Here is an 11015-nt window from a genome sequence, read left to right as displayed (position 1 = left end):
GACACTTTGCCCCTTCCTAGAAATGGGAACAAAACACCCATGGAAGGAGTTACAGAGACAAAATTTGGAGCTGTGACGAAAGGATGGACCATCAAGTGATTGCCATATCCAGGGATCCATCCCATAATCAGCTTCCAAACGCTGACACCATTGCATACCCTAGCAAGATTTTGCTGTAAGGACCCAGATATAGCTGTCTCTTGTGAGACTATGCCGGGGGCCTAGCAAACACAGAAGTGGATGCTCACATTGGATGGGTCAAAAAAACCCCAATGGAGGAGCTAGAGAAAGTACCCAACGGGCTAAAGGGAACTGCAACCCTATAGGTGGAACAACAATATGAACTAACCAGTACCCCGGAGCTCTCATCTCTAGCTGCATATATATCAAAAGATGGCCTAGTCAGCCATCACTGGAAAGAGAGGCCCTTTGGACTTGCAAACTTTATATGCCCCAGTAAGGAGAACGCCAGGGCCAAAAAGGGTGGGTGGGTAGGGGATTGGGGGGGTGGGTATGGGGGACTTTGGGGATAGCATTGGAAATGTAAACTATGAAAATATCTAATTAAATAAAAGAAAAAAATCAGAAATGAAAATGGAGACATAACAACAGAAATGGAGGGAATTTTTTAAAATTATAAGATCCTACTATATAAAAACTGGAAAATATATATGAAATAGATGGTTTCCTAGACAGATGCCACATACCAAAGTTAAACCAAGAACAGGTAAACTATCTAAACAGGTCCATATCACATAAGGAAATAGAAGTTATTAAAAACCTCCCCACCAAAAAAAAAAAAAGCCCAGGGCCAGACATATTTAGTGCAGAATTCTACCAGACTTTCAAAGAAGACATAATACCAATATTCCTAAAACTATTCCATAAAATAGAAACAGAATGAACACTATCTAATTCCTTCTATCAAGTCACAATTACTCTGATACCTAAACTAAACAAGAACCCAACCAAAAAGAGAACTTCAGACCAATCTCACTTATGAATATCCATGCAAAATTACTCAATAAAATTCTTACAAACCAAATCTAAGAACTCATCAAAGCCATCATTTGTCACGATAAAGTAGGCTTCATTCCAGGGATGCAAGGTTGGTTCAATATACGAAAACCCATTAACATAATTCACTATATAAACAAACTAAAAGAAAAAAATCACATGATCATCTCCCTAAATGTAGAAAAAACATTTGACAAAATTCAACAGCCCTTTCTGTTAAAAGTATTAGAGAGATCAGGAATTCAAGGCCCATACCTAAACATAATAAAAGCAATTTATTGCAAAGCAACAGCCGTTATCAAATTAAATGGAGAGATACTTGAAGCAAGCCCACTAAAATCAGGAAAAAACAAGGATGCCATTCTCCCCATATCTATTCAATATAGTACTCAAAGTGCTAGCTAGAACAATAAGCCAACAAAAAGAGATCAATGGGATTTTTGGCAAAGAAGTAAAGGTATCACTATTTGCTGATGATAGGATAGTATACATAAGTGACCCCAGAAATTCTACCAGAGACCTTCTCAAGCTGATAAACAACTTCAACACAGTGGCTGGATATAAAATAACTAAAATAAATCAGTAGCCATTCTTTATACAAATGATAAACAGATTGAGAAAGAAATTATGGAAACAACTCCCTTCACAATAGCCACAAATAATATAAAATATTTTGAGAAAATTCTAACCAAACAAGTGAAATATCTGTATGACAATAACTTCAAGTCTCTCAAGAAAGAAAACAAAAAAAATCTCAGAAAGTGTATAAATCTCCATACTCTTGAATTATGTTATTCTCTATGTTATTCTTACAGAATTAATATAGTAAATATGGCCATCCTACCAAAGGCAACCTACAGTTTGGATGCAATCCCCATCAAAATCCCAACAGAATTCTTCAAAGACATGGAAAGAGCAATTCTCAAATTCATTTGGACAGACAAAAAAAAAAAAGAAAAAAAAGAAAGGAAGAAAAAAGAAAACAGTATAGTAAAAAGAATTCTTAAAAATAAAAGAACTGCTGAGGGAATCAGCATTCCTGACCTCAAGCTTTACTACAGAGAAATGGTGATTAAAAACTGCATTGTTTTGGTACAGAGACAGACACGTTGATCAATGGAATAGAATTTAAGACTCAGAAATAAAACTAGACACACACACTTGATCATTGACAAAGAAGCCAAAAATATACAATGGAAAAAAAGAAAGCATCTTCAATAAATGGTACTTCTCTACCTGGCTGACTGTATGTAGAAATATGAAAATAGGCCCAAAATTTTCACCTTGAACAAAGATCAAGTCCAAGTAAATAAAGGACCTCAACACAAAACCAGATACACTGAATCTAATATAAGAGAAAGTGAGAAAGAACCTTGGCACAGGAGCTCATTGGCACAGGGGGAAATTTCCTAAACAGAGCTCCAATGGCTCAGGCTCTAAGAATAAGAATTGATAAATGGGATCTCAGGAAACTGAAAAGTTTCTGTAGAGCAAAGAACATAGTCAATTAGACAACCCACAGATTAGGAAAAAATCTTCCCTAACCCCACATCTGATAGTGAGCTACTATCCAAAATATATAAATAACTCAAGACCCTAACAATCAAAAATCCAAACAACCCAATCAAACTGGGTTATAGAACTAAACTGAGAATTCACAACAGAGAAATTTTGAATGGCTGAGAAGAACCGAAGCAAAAGTTCAAAGTCCTTAGTGATCAGAGAAATGCAAATCAAAACGACCCTGAGATTCTACCTTACACCAGTCAGAATGGCTAAGATCAAAGCCTCAGGTTGATCACATGTTGGCTAGGATATACAGAAAAAGGAACAGTCCTCTATTGCTGATCAGATTGCAAACTGGTACAACCATTCTGGAAATCAATCTGGAGGTTCCTCGGAAAACTGGAAACAGATCTACCTGAAAACCCAGTAATACACAAAATACACAATATATAATATACACAAAAGATGCCTCACCATGCCACAGGGGCACAAGTTCCACTATGTTCATAGCGGCATTGTTGGTGATAGCCGGAAGCTGGAAACAATGCAGATGTCCTACAACAGAAAAATAGATACAGACAATGTGATTCACTTACACAATGGAATACTACTCAGCTATTAACAATGAGAACATCCTGAGTTTTGTGGGCAAATGGATGGAACTAGAAAATATCATCCTGAGAGAGGTAACTAACACCCAAAAGGACATGCATGGTATTACTCACTAATTAGTGGATATTTGTCAAAATAAAAAGTACAGTATATCCAAGATAGAGACCACAGAACAAAAAGATCAACAAGCTCAAGAGCCCAAGTGAGGACACCTTAGTCCTGCTTGGGAGGGAGAAGAAAGCAATCACAAGAGGGAGGGAGGGAGGGAGGGAGGGAGGGATCTGGGAGGGGAAGGGGACAGGGGAAAAGAGGCGAACATGATCTGGTACTGGGTTGGGGGAAAGGACTGAAACCCTGCGGGCCAGGAGAAAAAATGGAAACAGGCAACCTCAGGAGGTAGAGGGTTGAGGTGGGGCCCTCCAGAATGTACCAGAGACCTGGGAGGTGAGAGACTCTCAGGAATCAAAGGGAGGGGCTTAGATGAAATGCCCTACAGTGGGGAAAGAGAACTTGTAGAGCCTACCTCCAGCAGAAAGACAGGGCATCAAGTGATGGATGAGGTTGCCATCCCACAGTCAAAAAATATGACCTATAATTTTTCCTCTCTGAAATAACTGCAAGGGTGGAAATGAAGAAGATCCTAAGGAAAAGAGGTCTAGAGACAGGCCCAAAGTGAGTTCCAGCTCAGGACAAGTACCCAAGACCTGACATTATTACTGAGGCTATAGAGTACTCACAAACAGGGACCTATCATTACTGCCCTCCAAAAGAGCCAACAAGCCCCTGAGAGTAAGATGCAGATATTTGCATCCACCCTATGGGCAGAAGCTACTGACCCCTGTGGTTCAACTAGGGAAAAGCTGGAAGAAGCTGAGGAAGAGGGCAACCCTGTAGGAGGACCAGCAGTCTCAATTAACCTGGTTTCCTAAGATTTCTCAGACACTGGATCACCAAACAGACAGCATACACCAGCTGATATGAGACCCCCAACACATATACAGCAGAGGACTGTCGGATCTGGGTTAAGTCAGAGAAGATGTACCTAACCCTCAAGAGATAGGAGGCCAAAGGGAGTTTAGATGTCTTGGGGGATAGGTGGTGGGGGTGGAGACATCCAGGAAGAGACAGGGGGGCAGGGAGGATGTATAGGATATTCACCAGTCGGAGGGTAGATCAGAAGGGGAATGAAATCTGGAGTGTGAAAAAATTAATTAATTAATTTTTTAAAAAATTTTTAAAGAGTTACATTGTAGATACATCAATTGAGAGTTAGACACTCATGGTCAGTTGTTCTCTGCATTTTGACAGTTGTAGGTTTTTTTTTTTTTTAATAGTCGCTTTAATATGCTGGGAGTGTGATTACTGATGAGGGGTGAGAGTTCCACTTATCTGTGGGCCTGGGTGGATATTTACAAGGCAACTAGAGAGTATTCTGGTTTTGGAAAGTGGTTTCAGAGCATCACTGTCCTTGAGTACATAACTAGTTTTAAAGTAACAGTCACAAATTCCTTCCTATTAAGTTGGCCTTAAGTCCAATTAGATGGCTGCTGTCACACCCAAATATAAGTGCGACTATTGCACCATTGGGTACTTCTTGCTCAGCTGATCATTGATGTGGCTCACAGATTTTACATATATATAGGAATACTGGTTCCTTTTCTCCCTTGGCAACTAATATAGCACCTTCAGAAACTGTGAGAGCTAGTCCTCAGGGAGACTTCCAGGTCAGTTTCAGTTCTATTTCTTCAAGCCCTGTGATGTATTCAATAATATCCCCTTCAACTTCCTGAGGCAACTAATGGCAATGGCATGATCCATACTGGTTTGGATGACCACTGATAGGTTTCTCGTTCCTGGAACTGGAGTTTTTGTTAAGATAGTCTATGGCTCTTGGAGAGAATATTATCACCACACATATGACATAACTCCAATATATATGTGAATGTTTCCCTGTAGTTTTTCAACACTCTGAGTGTTAATTATTCCCCCACCGCTTACTAGTTGAAATCTCTCCTATTTTTAATCACTTCCCCTTTCATGGAACTCCCCAGCAGCTTGCTGTCTTTTCTTGTCTATGTTTGCCATTAGATTCCTTCCTTACATCAAACTCCCTCCAGGTGGAAGCTTCGTGAAAAACCCTGGCCGGAAATTGTGGAGTTTATTTACAGCCAGCCTTCACTTTTCACACTAGCTCTCTCATGTGTATATGGTCTCCAGTTCTAGCACCATGAACAATTGTGCCACTATTGAAGCAGCCTATCATGCAGGCAGGTCAATATTGTAGGCCTCAGAGTTGTAGCTGGGTACCTTTCTTCTCTGGTACTGTACAGAATACCTTCCAGCATTGGTCAGTTGGCTGGAGGCAGGGGACATGGAGGACTCTACTTAGGCACCTATTTGACTTCAGTGAGATGTGCAAGTGTTATTTTCAGCAATAGGGGCTTGCTATCACTTTATGGAGAAGAAATAACAGCCTTGTCAATAGCGTGAATTGTGTTGGAATTTACATGACCACCTGAGCCATTGATTCTATTACATAAAACCCATTCCTGGTATTAGGTGATTCACTTGATGGCAACGAAGTTCATTTGAGACATCATCTCTCCTGTTATTTTGATGATTCCATTTCTCTAAATTTCTTTCAAATTATGTATATATTTTGAGAAAATTCTACAGTAGTATATCTCCATTTGACTCCGCAAATAGGGATTAGAATTATTTGTTCCTCCATAGTTTCCCTCTTTTACCCTTTTTTTCTCTCCCTCTCTCAGTTTAGCCCTCCTACTCCATCTCTCACAAATGTCTCCATTACTATAAATTCTATTGCCCCTTCATGGGGCAATACTTCCCACCCACAGTCTTTTACTTGGTGTCCTCTCTGGGTGTTTACATGCATTGTAGTAAGCTTATTTAAGGCTTAAAAAGCAGTATCCAAATATAAAAAAATACATACACTATTTGGGTTACCACTCAGAGTTTTTTTTTATCTCTATCCATTTCCTCTGAGATTCATAGGGTTTTTTTAACAGCTGAATAATAGCACATTGTGTAAGCATGAAATATTTTCATTATCTATTTATCCACAGATGGACATCTAAGCTGTTTCCAATTTCTGGCTATTAAGAGCAGGGAAACAAAGAACAGGGAGAGCAAGTGTTTCTATGGTAGGATGTAGAGTCTTTTGGGTGTCTGCCCTAGAGTGGGAGAACTGAAACTTGAAGAAGATCTATTCCCAGCTTCCTGATGAACCACCCCTTGATTTCCATAGTGGTTGTACAGGTTTTCACTCTCACCAGAACTGAATAAGCATTCCTAGTTTCCCATATCCTTTTGTTTATTTTATTGACCTCATCCACTCTGATTGAAGTAAAATGAAGTTGCAAACTAGTTTTGAGTTGTATGTTCTAATGACTAGACATACAATTCTCTAAATGTTTCTCAACCATTTTTACATTTTTGAGAACTCTATTTAGCTTTGTACCTCATTTTTAATTGTGTTCTTTGTTTTCTTGATGTCCAATTTTTAGTTCTTTATATATTTCAGATATTAACCCTCTATTGTATGTGTAATTGATAAAGATCTTTTCCCATTCTGTAGCTTCTCACTTTTCCTGATACTCCTTTGCCATACAGAGGTTTTCAGTTTCATGTTGTCCCATACGATTCATGATTGGTCTTAGTGCCTGTGCTATCAGTGTCCTGTTCAGTCTTTTCCTGTGTCAATAAGTTCAAGACTATTCCACACTTTTTCATCTACAAAATGCACAGTATCTGGCCTTGTGTTTAGGTATTTGAATTATTTGGAGTTGAGTTTTTTGTAGGGTATAAACCAGGATCTATTTGTATTCCTCTATATGAAGCAATCCAGTTTGCCTACTTCTTTTAAGGAAGCCAGAATTAGCTCAATACATAAACTACACAAAGACACAACAAAAAATAAAAATTACAGACCTGCTATGAACATAGATGCAAACATCCTCAATAAAATACTAGCAAATAGAATCCAATCACACTTCAAAAAATATCCACCATGATCTATATGATAATGCTTTAACAAAGGATTTGTTCTGATGACTCAGTACATTTGTCAACATTTGGTCAAAACCAGAGCTAAATTGTTAGGTTGGTAGAGTGATGCCTCCAGATTGCCACGGTAGTACAAAACACTACATCTTCATCAAACATTTCCAAAATGACTCTGGGGCCTTCTTCCTGCCTATATTCCACTGTGTACAGCAGAGCCCTCTACCTCATATGGAAACTCACGCTATCTTTCCCATACCAGTAATCCATGATGACATTCTTCATGGAGCATAACATATTTGTTTTCTTATAGATATAGGATCTCCTCTTTTTAGGAATTTGCCTAGCTTGTTTCATACTAGATAGTAAAGTTCCTCAATACCAGTTAATAGAGTCACTGTGCTCAGCTTACTTAGAGCATCCCCTGGTCAATGCCCGACACAATCCATCCACTTGGTACCTGTGTCTCCCCATTTTTAACAAAACTTTACTACATCATCCCTGCCCATCTCAAAGCCAACTCCCTTCAGAAATTCTTCCATACCAGTGCTATTGAGTGTGGATCATTCCTGCTTTAAAGTTTAATCAGCCTTATGCAGTGTGGGGGAATAACACTCTTTTAGATGGCACTTAATTTCTTAATTTCCATGCCACAAATAAAAAGCCATTATGCCATGTTGGACCATAATTTTCTCATTTTCACAGCATCATAGGACTGCTATTATGTTAGGCCACATTAGAAATGATTTTCATTTGGTTAGTGGTCAGAAGAAAACACAAGAGCGATTTCTAGCTCTTACTGACTTGCTTGTATTATTATGTTAGGAAATCATCTTTCAGTCCTCCACCGCTTCCTCTGTCTCACCACTTCCTCACCACTGTGAGAAACATATGAACAAAATTGAACTAAAAAGTCCAAATTGGAAGAGAGTGTTGACTAGAATATTTATCATTTATCATTTAAAAATAAAAACCTGAAATGTTCTAGAATTCTGTACTGTACAGTCCAGAAATTATTAGAATGGTTATTTATCTTTTAAATTAGTTAAAGTGTGTACTCCTTTGTCACAATAACCATACACGAAGTATTAGTGTGTGGTTAATTGCTATCATTTCAGACAACACATTTATAGAATATTTCTGTCTCTGGAAGTGTTTACTGAATAACATTTGCCTACATACTAAACACAATGATGTCTTATCACAGGGCAGCTCAGACTTCCTACTATCCTAACAATCCTCTTTGATGCTGAGCTCTGCAGGCTGGTGGGCTCACACATAGCTGTATCATTTAATGTTTTTTCTCTTTTCTCAAAATGTACAGACACTGTTGAAGCCGGTTCCATGGTGCCACCTTGTGTCCAATTCTTAGTATTGCACTTTCAAAGGCAGTATTTCTTTTTTCAAAGTTTTATTAGATATTTTCTTCATTTACATTTCAAATGCTATCCTGAAAGTCCCCTATAACCTCCCCCTGCCCTGCTCCCTTACTCACCCACTCGCACTTCTTGGCCCTGGTGTTCCCCTGTACTGGGGCATATAAACTTAGCAAGACCAAGGGGCCTCTCTTCCCGATGATGGCCAACTAGGCTATCTTCTACTACATATGCAGCTAGAGGCACAAGCTCTGGGGCTACTGGTTAGTTCATATTGTTGTTCCACCTATAGGGCTGCAGACCCCTTCAGCTCCTTGGGTACTTTCTCTAGCTCCTCCATTGTGGGCCCTGTGTTCCATCTTATAGATGAATCCACTTCTGTATTTGCCAGGCACTGGCATAGCCTCACAAGAGACAGTGATATCAGGGTCCTGTCAGCAAAATCTTGCTGGCATGTGCAATAGTGTCTGCGTTTGGTGGCTAATTATGGGATGGATACCTGGGATGAGTAGTCTCTGGATGGTCCATCCTTTTGTCTTAGCTCCATACTTTGTCTCTGTTACTCCTTACATGGGTATTTTGTTCCCTATTCTAAGGAGGAATGAAGTATCCACATGTTGGTCTTCCTTCTTCTTGATTTTCTTGTGTTTTGCAAATTGTATCTTGGGTATTCTAAGTTTCTAGGCTAATATCCACTTATCAGTGAGTGCATATCAAGTTAGTTCTTTTGTGATTGGGTTATCTCACTCAGGATGATATCCTCCAGATACAAATGGAGTACTACTCAGCTATTAAAGACAGTATTTAAATACAGTCCAAAAGAGTATACACAGAGGGCATTTGCAATGAACTTACACAACACACCTTCTAAAATTCAAGGGACTTTCCAAGTCATTTCATCTTTCTACCAAATGATATACGAAGTATTAACAGAAGCTTTTTGTTTCCTTATTTCTTGGCTCATGGAGAATCATGAGTCATGAGTGCATACCCAGGCACTTATCACTTAGCAACCTCTTCTGAAGCACAACCACATAGCTGAGGCATAAGGATTGATCCAATGCTCGAAAAACACCATAACTTCCACGACTGCTTTCTCATGGTCACAAAAGAAAGTTCTGGAAGGAGACAAGCAATTTTCCAAAGGCCACACAAACAGTATCAAAACAAATAAAATCAAACCTTAGATACACTGACCCTAAATGCCAGTCTCTTTTCTGGCTCTAACTTGATCCTAACATATTTGGAAATTACAGGGGCTTGTGAGTGTGGAGATTTTCTGAATCTAGCAGGTTTCTTTGACCAGCATCCATTTTCAAAATGATAGTAAGCTGTGGAAGACAGGGGACTTGATGTCTGAGGTTCAGAGAGGACACTGTCTCAAAGAGAAAAGAAAGTGGGAGAAAGACTTCCAGAAAGATCAAGATTCCAGAGATTTTTAGCAAAGGTTATCTTGGAATGTTTCTGAAAGTTTTTGAGAGATACAAAGGGCATCCCTAAGAAAGTTACCCAAAACTTTAATTATAGAAATCTGTAAATTTTGAATGAAAGGGGAAGAAGGGAAGACATAAAGAGGAAGGGCAAGAAAGGAGGGAGTAAGAAAGAAAGGGTGGGAAGGAGAGAAAAGGATGGAAATGAAAGATAAAAAAGAAGTAGGGATTTGAGAAAAATCACCCAGAGAACTGAAAATATCAGAACAAAATTTAGGAAAGATAAACATCATATGTGGTCAGATACTTTTCTCACGCATTCCTGTTTTTTATAAGGAATGTCTCAGGCTATTTAGAACCCAGATTGTAAATGAAAACCCCCAGCGGGTTCCTTTACTCCTACAGATTCTGCATATGGGCTTTTAGCCCCACAGACAGATTAAGACATGTCAGAGAGGTATTTTAGATACCTGTAGTCTGCCCCACTCCCCAGAGGGATGCTGGATGGAAGAGTTGGTGTTCTGCTTCACTCTCTGTGGCTGTGACTAGTACTGATATTCTAAAAAGAGTTAGTTTTGCTTTAAAAATACTGATACTGATCTTAATTACTTATGCTCTGCATCAAGACCTAGTAAGAGAATTCACATGTGAACTCTCCCTCTCCTGTCTTACTTTACATGGGTATACGTGAACTTATGCCACCATTGTTATTATTAACCTGGGCATGTCCCAGGGTACTCAGTGGACTCCTACACACACCTCTTTAGATGTTTTTAAATGTCATATATATCTATTATATTTACATCATTTCTTCCTTTCTCTCTCCCTCCTCTAATTCCTTCTATTTTCTACTACTCTCTTTCAAATTTTTGTCCTATTTTAATTATTGTTTTATGCACACACACACACACAAACACACACACACACACAGCCTGTAGTTTAGTGAGGCTTCTGTGATGGTTTGTATATCCTTGGACCAGGGAGTGGCACCATCTGAAGGTGTGGCCTTGTTGGAATAGGTGTGACCTGGTTGGAATGGGTGTGTCACTGT

Source organism: Mus caroli, chromosome 4 (genome assembly GCF_900094665.2).
Source record: "Mus caroli chromosome 4, CAROLI_EIJ_v1.1, whole genome shotgun sequence".
NCBI lineage: Eukaryota > Metazoa > Chordata > Mammalia > Rodentia > Muridae > Mus > Mus caroli.
This window is presented reverse-complemented; position numbering follows the sequence as displayed.